General features: G+C 42.0%; 1 protein-coding gene across 7 annotated transcripts in view; it reads left to right on the forward strand.

The window, feature by feature from the left end:
* Positions 1–14437, forward strand: part of LOC147683727 (von Willebrand factor A domain-containing protein 5A-like) — a 326679-nt gene that overhangs the window by 167796 nt on the left and 144446 nt on the right. The window lies entirely within an intron of this gene.

A 14437-nucleotide genomic window follows, 5' to 3' on the forward strand; every position in this document is an offset into this window, starting at 1 on the left:
TGGATGATGTTGCTTTTGTCACTCGCTCCACTGTTACCACTTGGCTGTAGTACAGGAGTCTCCACAAATGCCGTCATCAGGATTGGTAGCCGCTGGGGACAACACAATGCGTGAGCCGTTATTGGACTTAGCAAAGTATCGACGTCCATTGGTACTGCTGATGGAAGTGAAAGACAGATGTCCAACACGCATTCCTCGCCGCAAAGCATACACCGTAGCACAGGTAAAATGCAATTTTGCCATATCGGTCTGAATGAAAGGAACCAGGTCATGTTTAGATCTCTCAGCCTGGCCAATCCGAGGACGTTAGTTATCCTGTCCCTGTAGCGCATTGCTAGGATTGTCTCTTCCATTCCCATGGGAGCTATGTCTGAGCCGAGGCTTGCCATAACGTAGCAGGATGGTCAAAAATAGAATCCCTGCGATGAGTCCCAAAAATAGTGGAATACCGCCAAAAATGGAGTGCACAAAATTAGGAAAGATTCCCAAAATTGCCTGGAAGGGTGTTAGCAGTCCCGTAAAGACTGTCTTAAATATGCCTGGGATGCTTGTAGCACTAGACATGTTAAGGAGTTGGTCGAGTATTTGTACGAACTGCACGGGGCAATTTGTTGATAAAAGGTCATGGACCTCAGTAGCCGTCCTTGCGACTAGAAGATCATACGTCTCTTTAGATGACGTTATAGGCACTGTTGTCTGTAAAAGCACAGATTTCATTTTGCTTAATGTATCAATTCGTATAGAATAGAGATTCAGACGAGGCCAGATGGGAGTCACTATGTCTGGAGGCCCGCTCGGGAACAATGCTTGCATACAGCATTTGACCATGGACGTTACTTCTACTAGATAACTTAGTCCGGGCGCGAGGCCACAGCACCTGTGATCCGTTCTTAGAATGTAACTCCCGTTTGCGAGTTGCATAAAGAAGGGCTCTATCTGAGTTGCAGGTGTGACTAGCTGGTGGCATGAAAGGTTTTTAGAATCGCCATCACATGCTCCGTGTAAATTAATACCCTGACACAAAAGTATACCGCTTAGTGAGTGTTTACAGTTCTCACCACTAAGAAATACATTTTTGTCGCTGTCACTATAGCAAGAATGAGTGTATGGTAATTTCCATTCGGATTTTAAGTATCCTTTACCCAATTGTTCATATTGGCCAGCAGGTATGTACTCAAGGCACTTATGAAATCGGAAAGTTGTAATCGGAATTGTGATAATCCCGTGTATTATCCATTCAATGACAGGACTCTCTGACATTGTCAATGGTAATCTCTCGAGTTTCTCGATGCTCAAGATTGTATAGTCTGCTCCTTTCTGTGCCAAACTGATCTGTTTATCAGTAAGGTTAAAAATGGAAAACAATGACGTTGTGTTAATTAAACGCCAAGGCACATAGCCTGAACGAAGATTTTGCAACGTCCAGCCTAGTTCTATAATAGAGCGTAATTGAGACTGGCCATGTTGTAACATTAGCAAATCTCTGTCTATCACATCAAAGGCAGAGGATACAATATTGTCCAACGAATATATTCTGGAAGACAGAGTCATTAACCCATTGTCTACCACAGAAAGTGATTTCTCCAAATTAATACGATCAATTTCTCGTATCTTTTCAGCAGTTTCAATTTGCTTTACTTTCCAAGCCTCGTTGTAAGCAGCATAGATGCTGGTCGCTATGAAACGCTTTTGACGCTGTTTGCGTGGTCCAAGAATGAAATCGCGCAAATCAGCACCATCTTTTAATAAAGACAAGTGTTGCTTAATTTCAGCCAGTGTGGATGTAGCTAGCCATTCTAGGCAGAGTTTCCCTACACTGTATGTTGTTATAATCCCTGGATGTTGTCTCTGGGAATATCTTGAGTCTAATCTGGTCATTTTTAAACCCTGTGTTTTATTCAGGAACCTATCTTGACAGTTATTTGTGTCTGTAGGCCAGATTAACCACTTATTCCAATCAGGATGTGTTCTGTTGAAATGTAAAATGTGTGACACGTCTAACTCATTATCTGCAGTTGCATTCTCAGCTATTGGCTTTGGTATAGACGGTGTTTTCATTTCTTTGTTCTTAGCTAGGCCAAGACAGGATGTTTGGTGTACAGTGTCATTTAAAAATAACATTTGTTCTGGTATCATGCAGGTTCTAAATAGTGCTTCTATGCCTTGCACCTGCCAATCTTTTGTACCCCAAATTGTTTTCGTTTCAATATTATTTTTCAAATAATCAAAACCAAATGTCATCATTTTGTCATAAAATGCTTCTGAATATATCAATTTAGAATTTGTCAGCATTGTTTTCATTCCTGTTTTATCTAACAGTTTATAATAAAACGTTTCTGCATCACTGGTGTTAAACCCTGAAAAATATTTGAATTTCTCAAAAAATGCTTTAGAACTGCTTTTAGGTGGTGTAGCACAATGTTCCCATTGATTATACATAAAAACATTTCTAGGCTGTGCAGATTTATGCAAGTAATGATCCCCATAGTGGGTGTAACAGAATAACTGCTCATAACTAGATGAACCTTGTAAATAATCATGATCTGTGAATCTAGCTGACATTACTAAATCAGACATCATGTCATTAATACTGTTAAAGTCCCAATCATCAGAGAATGTACTAGGTGTAACAAAGTCACTTAAGGAAACCTTTAGTTGATGAGGATACTTCAGGATTTCGACCGGACCATAGATCTCATAGTCTGTTTTCTCCCATACTACCCCACCAGGTATTGGAATTGCTGTGACATTTACTGTTGACAGTTCTCTTTTCTTCACGTGTGATGATCTGTGTGGTTTCAGGACTAGGTTGATGTTCTGACTTGCTGTGTCCATTCAATTGTAATGAACTTCCCTAAAATTAAAACTAAAATTAGGCAGAGTAGGAGTATGAATACCCCTGAAATTATCCAATGCTCAATCAACGGTGAATCCAGATATAGTTCTTTGATTTGTTGAAGGAGTCCTGTTGTATTTTCTTTAGAATACTTTTTTGTTTCTGGCATCACTTCGGGGTCGTTTAAATCTTCAGAGAAGTTGTCGAAGTTGATGAAATAACCAGAGGCAGTTCTGTCAATTCTTTCAATCTGTCTTTCGGTAGCACTTTCTGATGCCACATCATTGTAGACTGGTGTTTCTTGACGAACTGTTTCAATTTGTGTTTCAAGAGGCACGAGTTCCATGGCATTATTGCATAGTCCTTCATTGTGCACTGCAGGCTGATCGAATGTGATGAGTCTTTCAGTTTGAACCTCTTGGATTGTTGCAAGTTTGGGTATTCTGTTGTTTCTTGGGAGTCCACTGGGCCTACTGTTGATTATAGGCCACATGCTTGTGGTTTTACCAGATCGATGGATACGATTCTGTTCTCCTTTTTACCAGCAAGGGGCGGTAGCACAACTGATCTTGTTCCGGTGACTGCCAAGACAGGTACTGCTTTTCTGTAAGAAGGCCCAAATTCCTTCTTAACCGCGATCTTTTCTCTGACTAGATCCCCAATCTTTGGAATCCAGACAGGCCTTGCTGGGGCTGTTGCGGGTGGTGCCTCGTCAGTGGTACTTGGCTGTTGCTTTAACTTTATGTTGCTTAATGATTTTCTTGTTTCATTCAGTTCCTGTAAAACAGCCAAACGGTCTTTTACTTCAAACTGCTTTGTTTCTTTTTGTACCACTGACATCTGACTATCGAGGTCCTGAACGTTCATTCTAATTCCGAACAATAGTTCGTATGGGCTGAAACCTTTTAGAGAATTTCTTGGCATGTTGTTAAGACTAGTCTGGACACTTATTAAATGTTTGACCTACCCAGCGCCTGAACCTAATACCTTCGCTGTTATAGATTGCTTTATGTCCCGGTTTTTTCTTTCTATCACACTATTCCCTCCCGGGGTATGACTGACAAGAATACCACAACCCAATTCCCATGCTGGCCATGGCCTCCTTATAAGCTCGAGAGCTGAAAGCAGGACCCTGGTCAGAATGGAACGTGGTAATTGTGTATATGCCGATATGGACTCGCTAATCTTTTTATAACAGTTCTAGGCGTCAGCCGAGCGCTGGAGGCCTCATTATTTAAGTGTATTTCGTCTTAAACGTTGTACACTGGGACGCGCTTCTCTTCTTTGATTGCGCAGATAGACCGCCTTATGCTGTCTAGAAGGGATCCTGAAACTATACTGGCCTGTTCATTACTGCGATCTCTGTTGCAGTCTTCACAATTTTGAGCAAAACATTGAATATCTATACTCATTCCTGGCCACCAGTACTCTGATTGCAATTCTTTCAGAGAGGCTTTGATTGTTTGGTGTTTCAGACCCAACCCCATGTGTGCTTCCAGTAAGAGGAAGCCCCTCCTGCTCCTGTTTGGAATTACTCTATCCCCCACTCCAGGGATTCGAGCAAAAGGAACGGAGTTTGCTTCGATTATGTATGCATAATTGAGTGGATAGTTTACGGGTAGTGCTGCACAGTCGCCTTTTACAGTCGTTCTTACTGCCAGCATGGTTTCCCCGTCTATATACTTATCTGTACGCTTTTTTGTGGCTACGGAAGCCGGTTTAGTTGCTTCCGCTTTGGCTGTATTAGCCAATGAATTCCCTGCAACGTGAACGCCATCACGTTGAAGACTCTGTGCGTGAATCACGTGAGTCTTTTGTAGTTCTTTGTGTAAAAGAGCTACTTGTTCCCAAAGCAATTTATGCTTTATTGTGGCACCTGTGTCATCTTTGTAGTCGTTTTCGATCCAACTCTGCAGTTTATTGTTGTAAGAATTGACGCAAAAATGAGAATCGCACACTATAAGTGTGGGAGAATTCGCGTTCTGCATTTTCGAGCGCCATCTTTAAAGATCTGATTTCAGTTCTTTGAACCGAACAGTTTCTTACATATTCAGTTTTTGTTACTTTCGGTCTGAATTTACCGCACAGCCAACGACCTTTAATGATCGCACATGCTGCATTGTAGGATTTGCTCTCTACGTTGAAATGCTGTACAAAGCTATCTGTATAGATTATACAGGCGTATTGTGGGAGAGGCAGGATTTCGATTGGCAGAGGATATTCTTCTTCATATTCTAAACCATTCAGTTCTTCGTATTGCGGGGCGAAATAGTATTTCACATCTTCCGCTCCTAGAGAATCTATGCACTGTATCCATTTCGGATCCAGTGACACTGTAGGCAGGTTTACTGGGCTGAATAGCGCCTCGAAGGCGGATTCCGCTGTAAGGATATTAATCCGTTTGCCGTGTGCTAGTTCTCTTTCATTTGCTAATGCGATTTGCACTGCGTTCACAGTTCTTTCTGTGTGACTGAATGTTTTTTCTGCTTGTGTGTACAAGTGAGATTTAATTGAAATAGGTACCTTTTCTCCCTCATTAGAGGTTAGGTACGTGAATCCGCATCTTCCTGGGATGACTCGGATTACAAGATCGATCGTGTTATCACGTGTATCTAATTTTGTTTTTGCTAACATGTCTGTTTGCAGTGATCTCAAAATTTCTGTGTGTTTTTGAGTCCAATTGATTTGTTTTAAATCAGGTTTAATTAGTTCGTAGAGAGGTTTAACCCTCTCTGCGTAATTTATAATGTAAGTTCTTCCGAAATTCAGAAAACCTAGTATTGATTGTAAATTCTTCAGCATTTTTGGAGCTTGGAGTACAGCGCACTTCTCTAAGAAGTTGTCCGCTAGGCTTTTCCCTTCACTTGATAATTCGTACCCTAAAAATAGTACTGTCAGATGGGCAATTCGGGACTTTTTAAAGTTGAATTTGTAACCCTCTGCTGCGAACCCAAGTATAATGGTGTTCACTCTTTTCAAGTGAGTATCCAAGTCATCATCTGTGAGATAAATGTCATCTACGTAAGATAATGCTTCATCATCATAGATTTGTAGTAACTCTGTTACCCTAGCTGAGAATAGTCCTGGGCTGTTCTTGAACCCCTGTGGGAGTCGACAGAATTTTTTCTGACCCAAATGCGGAGAAAGCGGTCAAGTATCTGCTTTCTGGTGCAATGTTTTGACAAAAGAAACCATTAGAAATGTCTAATGTTGTTTTATATTTTTTCCTAACTATGTTATTCATTAGGGCTGCACTATGCGAGTTTTGTACTGCAAAGGTTTTGCAACATGTATTAAGATGTCTGTAGTCCAAAACTAGACGATATGAATTGTCTGGCTTGGAGACAGGAAACAAAGGATTGTTCATTTGAGAGGTGCATGTTTCAATCACCCCCTGGTATTCAAGTTGATCTAAGATCTCCCTGACCTGTTTTTTAGCTTCTTGCTTTATGGGATACTGCCGTTGGGCAGTTGGTTCACTTTTTAGTTGGATTTTGTGAGGAGGAGAATCCTCATCCCATCCTACATGATTTTTATACAATGCAGGTGCCTGGGCTACTGCCCATTTCCTTGCATATGTGTATTTTTTATGAATCGGTATGTGATTCGAGAAGGCAGGCATAATCACCTCTTCGCCACGAGGGCACTCCCTGACAAACTCCGGGGGACAATCTTTTTCAGCTAACAGAATATCATAGCCTTTTGAGAGCTTATCCCAAAATAGACCCTTAATTTTCCTAGTCTTATCACCCTCCATACGCAATGTTATTTCGTATATTTTATGGGGCTCGCTAAGTCTGGCGTCGGCAGTTTCAACCTGAATGTATTCATTCGTGTCCACTGTCTCCAGATGACTCATCAAGTTCTTGCGCGCTATACTGATTTCTGCTGCACTGTCCAACATTGTCAATGCCCACTCCCCGTTTTTCAACTGTGTCCTCAGTATTCTCGGCATGGTTGATTACTCTAATACTGGCTACCTTCTTTTTCTGAAATTGAGATTTCTTATTTTGAGCAGGTTCCTTGTCTTTGGACTTGGTGTGCTCTCCTGGGTCTGACCGTCCTCTTCTTTCCGAATTCTGCGGAAGAGATCGAGAGGGACGTGTATCAATACTTTGATATCTATCAGGTCTTTTTATATTATCCCTATTTCTAAGGTTATATCTTTTCTCAGAGGGCTCCCTCTGGGGAGACTGGCGTTCTCGAGTCGGAGTTCTTTCCCTCCGTCGAGGAGACCTTCCTCTGGACTGGAAAACTTTTTCCTTGGGAGTGGATTGTTTATTTCCATCCCAGCTCTTTTTAGGAGTGTTTAAATTATTTTTAATAAATAATTTTTCAGGATTTTCGAGCAGTTGGGGTTTAACTGGTTTTCCACCCAAGCTGTCTCTACCTAATTCTTCATAGCATTTTTCTATGATTTTTGCAAGCTCAACAGGATCTTTTATATCTGTTTCCCTCAACTTCTGGCGAATCGCCACAGATGCTGCTTCTCCTTTTACGTTGGCTAATAATATAGCCGTGACCTGCTTGAAGTCTTTCAGTAATTTCATACCTAGATTTAAAGCGGGCTCTGGACCGAATTCATTTTGAATCTGTTTTAGCACGTCTGGTATTACCGCCATAGACGGAACACCGTGTGTTTTTGTGTAAATGGAAGCAAAGACTGTACCCCAAGTGTCGCAGTCCTCCACGTGTGGTGCGATTCCCATAGGAAGGCAGATGGTCAAGATTCTGTGTTTCTCAATAGGGGTAGTATCAGGAAATACTGCCTCTATTTGAGTGATTTTCTGGGCTAACCAGAAAGGAATTTGTTCCCGTTTTACGGGTGTTTTACCAAGACATGACTGTATGTTCTGTGGTGTAATTTTATTTGTGTTCCCCTGATGAGGGGTCAGCTGTGGTGTATTAACAGCTGGCTGGACTGTTGCAGTCCGTATTACATATTGGACTAATTGCCTATGTATTTTTATTAATGTGTTTAGCTGTGCTAACAGCTCTTCTCTTGACATTCTTGCAATGTCAGGATGTGGTGTGTAGCTGGCTAGAACCGGCCACGTGGCTCCTGGTCTACCTAGTGGACCGAGCCTGGTAATGTGATCATTGTGTTTTAGGGCGCCATTAAACCAGAGCAGGTGCTCTTGAAATTTAAGTGGGATTTCAATCTCCTCGAAAGGAGCGTACTCTCCCGGAGGTTCCTCTATTTTGTAATAGTGAAACTCTTGTGTTATAGCGTTTACCGCTGGAAAGTTTATCCATGAATAGAATACCTCTGTCTGCCGATACTCGTGAGCCTCTATCACGAAAATTACTGTACCACCTTGAGGTGTCAGTCCGTGTTCTATAAGTTTTAAAGTTATAGATCTTCTTAACTGGACCGGGATGATAATAGCATCCGGGTCTGCTTGTTCGGGACCTTGCTGAGTCTCATCTACTGCGGCCCCAGAGGTTCCGTTTTCTGGCATTGTAAAAATGCGAGGTTTGCAGAGTAGGTCTCCAAGGAGACAAAGATTAGATGCACAATATTTTGGAACACTGTATCCTTCAACGTTGAATAAACCGGAGCTTTACATAGGAATCTCTTCCTACTAAGGTCGGGCGGATTTTAACCTTTCACCCACTCCAGACGTCTATTGGAGTATTTACGGGAGAAAGGGGTGTGAAATATGCACGACTGAGTTACTCTACAAGCCTTGCGTTAGTTTATCGCCTTACCAAACGTTTGGGCGCCATGTAGTGTAGTTCCTAGTTTCCCACTAGGCCCTGCGCATTGGAATAACATAAACAGTAGTATCGACGTGGAACTGGCTATATTCCAGGCCTCCACTGACTATGCTAAACTTAATTGGGTTGTGTTACCAACTAGCTCAGAGGTCACTGGAAACTTTCTTCTCTGCATAGGAAGTGATCAGCTTCCCTGGCACAGACAAGAAGGGATTCAGTTTTCCAACAACCGTGCAACATGACAACTTTGCTCCTCAGATCAAGAGTCGATCTCTAGGGTCGTGTGAAACAATAGACATAGATTTCACTCAGTCAGTCTGGTGCAGTTTACTTTCACAATATGTAGAGAATAGAGAGACGGGCGTGTATCAATAAAGGTTAACATTTATTGAACAGTCTTTCTTCTCATACAAGAGAAATGTATTGCCACAATTGCAATAACTGTTATTATAAAAAGTACGTACAGTAAGATAAGAATTGCGAAATAGAACTGTAAAAGCATTGATATGGTTTCTTAGCCATACAATGGTTTAAAAGTAATAAAACATATATACAGTCATATATACATTAGGCTAACATACTCAACTGGTGCTTCTAACTAAGCCTACCCCAGTGTGCCTGACCTAAGCCTAACACGTGAGAAGGGGGAGTAAGTAAGTAGCTTAAGTTAAGTTGGTTTTGCCAAGGTTTGTTTCAAGAATTCTCTTCTAAGGGTTTAGTCAACACCATACCTCTGAATAGAATGATGGAGGATTGGTATCTCCTTCAGGGGTCTCTCTCGATATCCCAGTCACCTGCGAGGGTAAACTGGAAGCGCCGGGACTGGATTTCTCTGCACGAGAAAGGCAGCGGCTTCTCTCAGCGCGTCGGGAGGAAGGAGGGGTGACAGCGTCCGCGGGCAGCTGGGCTGGATGTCTTCGCAGAGGACGGCTGCACGGCTCCTCAAGCGTACTGAACCACAGTTCGCGCTGTAGCGGCGATAATGGTAATCAGTAGCTTCACCACCACAGGATAGCAGGCTGCAGCGACAGAGTGCTAGTTTTTACCAACACGGGTCATGCAGGCAGCTGGCATCAGCAACAGGCAACGCTCATTGCTTAAGGCAACGTTGGTAATATTTATACCTGACAGGTGCCGGGTTTGACGCAAGTTTGCTGGACATAAGACGTCAATTAAAGATGTCACTAGGAAGTGGCAGTTATCAGTTGCTCATTAGAGTTCTATTACTAATCAAAACATAGCAAGCGGGGATTTCCAGGTTTGCTAAGTTTTTATCTTGTTGAAGAACTCGGAGTGTTATCTAGGAATATCAGATAGTGACTGCTGCTCTGTCATTGCACTAATTGGTCGCAAAGGAAGTAGCAGAGAGTCATGCTGGAATGTGGCTCTGTGGCTCTGCTCGTGTGAGGCCAGAGATGACTTTTCAGAAAATCGCACTTGAACGGTTATGCCAATATAGGGAATAAAGGGCTTTATAGCCGAATAGGGGCATAAGGTCACAGTATCGATCAGGAACCTAGATAAGCACATGACATTTCCAAATCAGGTATAGCCAGGTGGATAGTTAAATGCATTCAAATCTGTTATCAAAAGGCTAAACGCACTTTAACAGTTCCCCCAAGAGCGCATTCCACACGCAAGCTAATGGCATCCATGGCTTTCCTAGGTAACATTCCTCTAGAGGATATATGTAGAGCAGCCACATGGACCACCATACATACATTTACCAAACACTACTGCGTAGATGTGCACTCCAAGCAGCAAGCTGCTGTAGGACAGGCTGTTCTCAGAACTCTCTTTCAGACTGCTGCAGCTGGCACGGGCAACCGCCGATAGGGAGGTAACTGCTATTTATTCTATGCACAGATATGAATTCAGCAGCCCACATGCCTCGAACGGAATATGCTACTTACCAGTATGCATCTGTTCATGGCATGTAGGGCTGCTGACAATCATATCGCCCACCCTCCCCCCCCGGTGCCTGTCGCAGCTGTAGCACTCAACATAATTCTCAGGCATGGTCATCTCTTACTGTATTACACTCCATCTCTGCCACAATGGCGAAAAACAATCTGAGGATGGAGAGGATGCCCATGCGCACTGTAGTCCAGGGGAGGAGCCACCTATCTCGTGATACTTCGAAGACTCTTCCAGGACAACAATGTGCAATCATCCGGACCCAACACTAGGCGGCGATCTATGCACAGATATGAATATCAACAGCCCTACATGCCAAGAACAGATGCATACTGGTAAGTAGCATATTCCTTTTCTTTGGTTTATGGTAACGGGGACAATCATACTTCAAAACCCAATGAGGCAACACTACTGGGCGAGTGTGTTCACTTTTCACTGATAAACATTAATTTTACACATGATGAAGTAATGGTGGCAGTAAAAGAGAGTAAATGCGGAAAGACCCCGGGACCCGATGGGACTCCGATTGATTTGTATAAATTCACGGCTGAGCTATGGTCCCCACTTCTAACTCGAGCCCTCGAAGCCAGCTGTGCTAGGGTTTTATTAAATCCTGGTCAGAGTCCATAATAATACCTATTTTCTAAAAAGGGGACCGGGAAAATCCTGCTTGTTACATACCAATATCCCTCCTTGATTCTTTTATGAAAATTGCAGGAAGTGTCATCTAGAATAGACTGCAAGAGTGGACTGAAGATAATAACATCTTAAGCCCTGTACAATATGGGTTTAGGGAGGGAAGGGGTACTGTTGAGCAGGTTTTAAACTTTTCAATTTTACATGGGAAATATACCCAGGCTAAGCCGGGAAAATTATTGGTGGTATTTGTAGATCTTACCGCCGCCTTTGACTGTGTCAATCATAGTCTGCTTTGGCAGATTTTAGAAGGGCTTAAGGTTGACCAGTTTCTGGTGTTATTTCTGAGACAGCTATACGCGGGGGCATCAGCTAAGGTGAGGTATGGTCTAAAGGGGGAGTGGACCAGGTCTTTCTGCGTCGAGAAGGGAGTGAGACAAGGCTGCGTATTGGCGACGTTCCTCTTCTCATTATATACCAACGCTTTGGAGGAGGAATTGGGGGCCAGCGTGAGTGATTCCCTGCAAGTCAACAACAAGCAGGTTGTCTTCCTTCTTTACGCGAATGACGCGGTTTTAATGGCCAGAACCCAGCTTGGACTTCAGAGGGCCCTTACTACTTGCATTGACTTCATGGGCAATATGGGACTGAGGCTCAACGTGAAGAAAACCTTTGTTATGTCTTGTGGTAAGGGCAGGAACAACTGTTGTACACTTGTAGCTGGGACCAATAAAATTGAACCAACTAATATGTTCTCCTACCTTGGCATTTTGCTAGAGGATACTGGTTCTTGGAGCGCTGCCGTAAAGAGTAGGGATCTTTTATTTAAAAGGTCGACAGCGGCTGTGATGTTATTTAAAAAAAAATGTGTAGCAGGCCGTTGGAGATCGTATTGAAAATCTACCAGGCCAAGTGTATAAGCATTGCCACATACGGGGCAGGGGTCTGGGGGTTTTATGATGTTACACCAATTCAGGTGGTAGAAAATGCTTTTCTTAGATTTATACTAGCTCTTCCTCAGAGTGCAGCTGTTTTTAATTGTCACAGTGAACAAGGGATCCATCACATTACCGATGTGATTAAAATGCAACCTATGCTACTTTGGCATAGAGCCTGGACCAGACCCAATCTTGGGTTAAACTGAGATATTATTAGAGACTCTATGGGCCTGGACCAAGCTAGAAAAATTCCTTGGCTACATGACATCAGGAAATTATCTAACGATTTTGGGAGACCTGAGTTTTATGTTAACCCTGATTCCTTACATTCAGTATCTAGAAAAGACCTTAAAGCTGTGTGTCTGAACCACTTCGAGATTCTAAGAATGGGGTTGGAGTTTAACAAAAAAAACTGTGATCCAGCATCAACTTACCCTGGTCTGTAACTCCATTCAACCTTATTTAGTATGGTGTCAAGGAGGTTACGATAGATACATCTTGACTAGGTTCGATTGTTTTCATCGTCTGGTTTCATTTCCAACAGTGAATGACTGGTCCAGACTGCTTTGTCTTTGTCCGTGCGATAATTTATCAAATCAAACGACTATGCACGTGACTCTTTTCTGTATATTCTATGTAAATGAACGGGCCAGATGGATTATTCAATTTTTAAAGAAGGGTAAATGGCGGCAATGCCGTCCGGCCTTTTTATTTCTTCAATTACTGAGCAATGTGTATTGTGTTGGAATCATGTCTGTTTTTTTAAAAAGCATACTGAGAAAGAGAAAAAGTATAAATTGATAGCTTATTGCTTAGTTTAATGCACTTTTAAATGTATATATTTAATGAATTGATATTTTTAATTTTCTGCTTTTATGATTTTATTAATTCTTAAAATCGAATAAAGCATTTTCTGATCTGATGATGATCTGACACTGTTGTTGGATCATGAGTATTTTGAATTGTGTGTGTACAGATTGTGAATATACATTTAATTGATGTTTGATTTTGACTTTATTCAGCAATATTATTTGAACAATAGTATATGAACGCCAGCCACTCCGATAATCGCATGTACAGTCCATTCATTATTTTTGCATTACCTCACACAAGTACACCTTGAAATCTCCTGACCTGATGTCTGGGAATGGAGGTACAAGAAATACTCCCATTTCTAAGATAAATAGTGTATAAGAACTCCAAGTTTCAGATTCTCACACAAGGACTTTTCACTTCTAAGTGTCACTATGCCGGTCACCTGAGGGCCCTGCCTATGGACTAACACCGACTCTACAAAGGGTGCATTCACAAAATTATGACGTGATTTGATGTCTTTCTGTCATATTAACAGAAATTGAAGGAGAAGGCCTTATTAGCCTTCAATACAAAATTAGATTTTTTTTCAGGTTTCTATTATTAATATCCGTTTAGCATAGTGTCAGAAATTCAACTGCAGGCACTTTTTAGCACTTAATATAATATAGGGTATATACTTTCCCGTTTTCATTTCTGATATCCAACTGTGCTAACATTTTCCTGATATTTAATTGTATATATCAAAAGTATTTTACACAGGCTCTGACAGGTCTGCAGCAATTGTGATACTAGTCCATACTTGTGAATCTCAGGCACAGGAGGGTTGGTGGCACAACATCTTTGTCTTTTTACCCCTGGTCTTTGGTTCCACAGACTAACTAGATAACTGCAATAGCTTAGGATTTTGTAATTAAATCAGAAAACAGTTGGCTGCAATTGGGGAGACCACTTCCATGGCCACTCTTGTCACCCATTGCATTCTACACAGTCTTCAAACATTTAGCGAGTACCTACCAGCAAGTAAGAAGGCAGAAGCAAAAACCATACTTAAAGAGGAAGAATGAATCACATGAAGCAAGGAGAATGCATTATCACTGACCCCTGAAGAGCTTATCATAATATACTACTTTAGGCAAGTAGACATATTTTTAGTTTAACCTTAATGAACCAGTATAGGTGACTTCGAAAGAAGACAGCTGAACTTTGGCAGGAGGTGGTCGCCAGCTTTGAAATCGTGGGAAGGAGACAACATAAATACACCAGACTCCTGGGATGGGGTAGTGGGGCAACATTGGGAGCTGGCGAGAGATCTGGGATGGGTACAGCCATAGGATGGGATGGCAGGGGGCCCTCTTTCATGCTTCACCAATGTCATAGATCTCCTGCCCAATACTCAAACCCTCCCATAGGCTATTGCATACTTGAGGGGATTCATTGGCTTGGGGTCAGTTAAAGTTGAGTAGGTTGGATATTTGGACTTTAGAAGGGGATGCACAAGTGATATGATGCTGTTGAACACTCTACTATTTAATGTCCCATGAGCTTTAAGTAAAAAAATCAATAAAAAGATTTA

This window comes from Lissotriton vulgaris, chromosome 11 (assembly GCF_964263255.1).
Source record: "Lissotriton vulgaris chromosome 11, aLisVul1.2, whole genome shotgun sequence".
NCBI lineage: Eukaryota > Metazoa > Chordata > Amphibia > Caudata > Salamandridae > Lissotriton > Lissotriton vulgaris.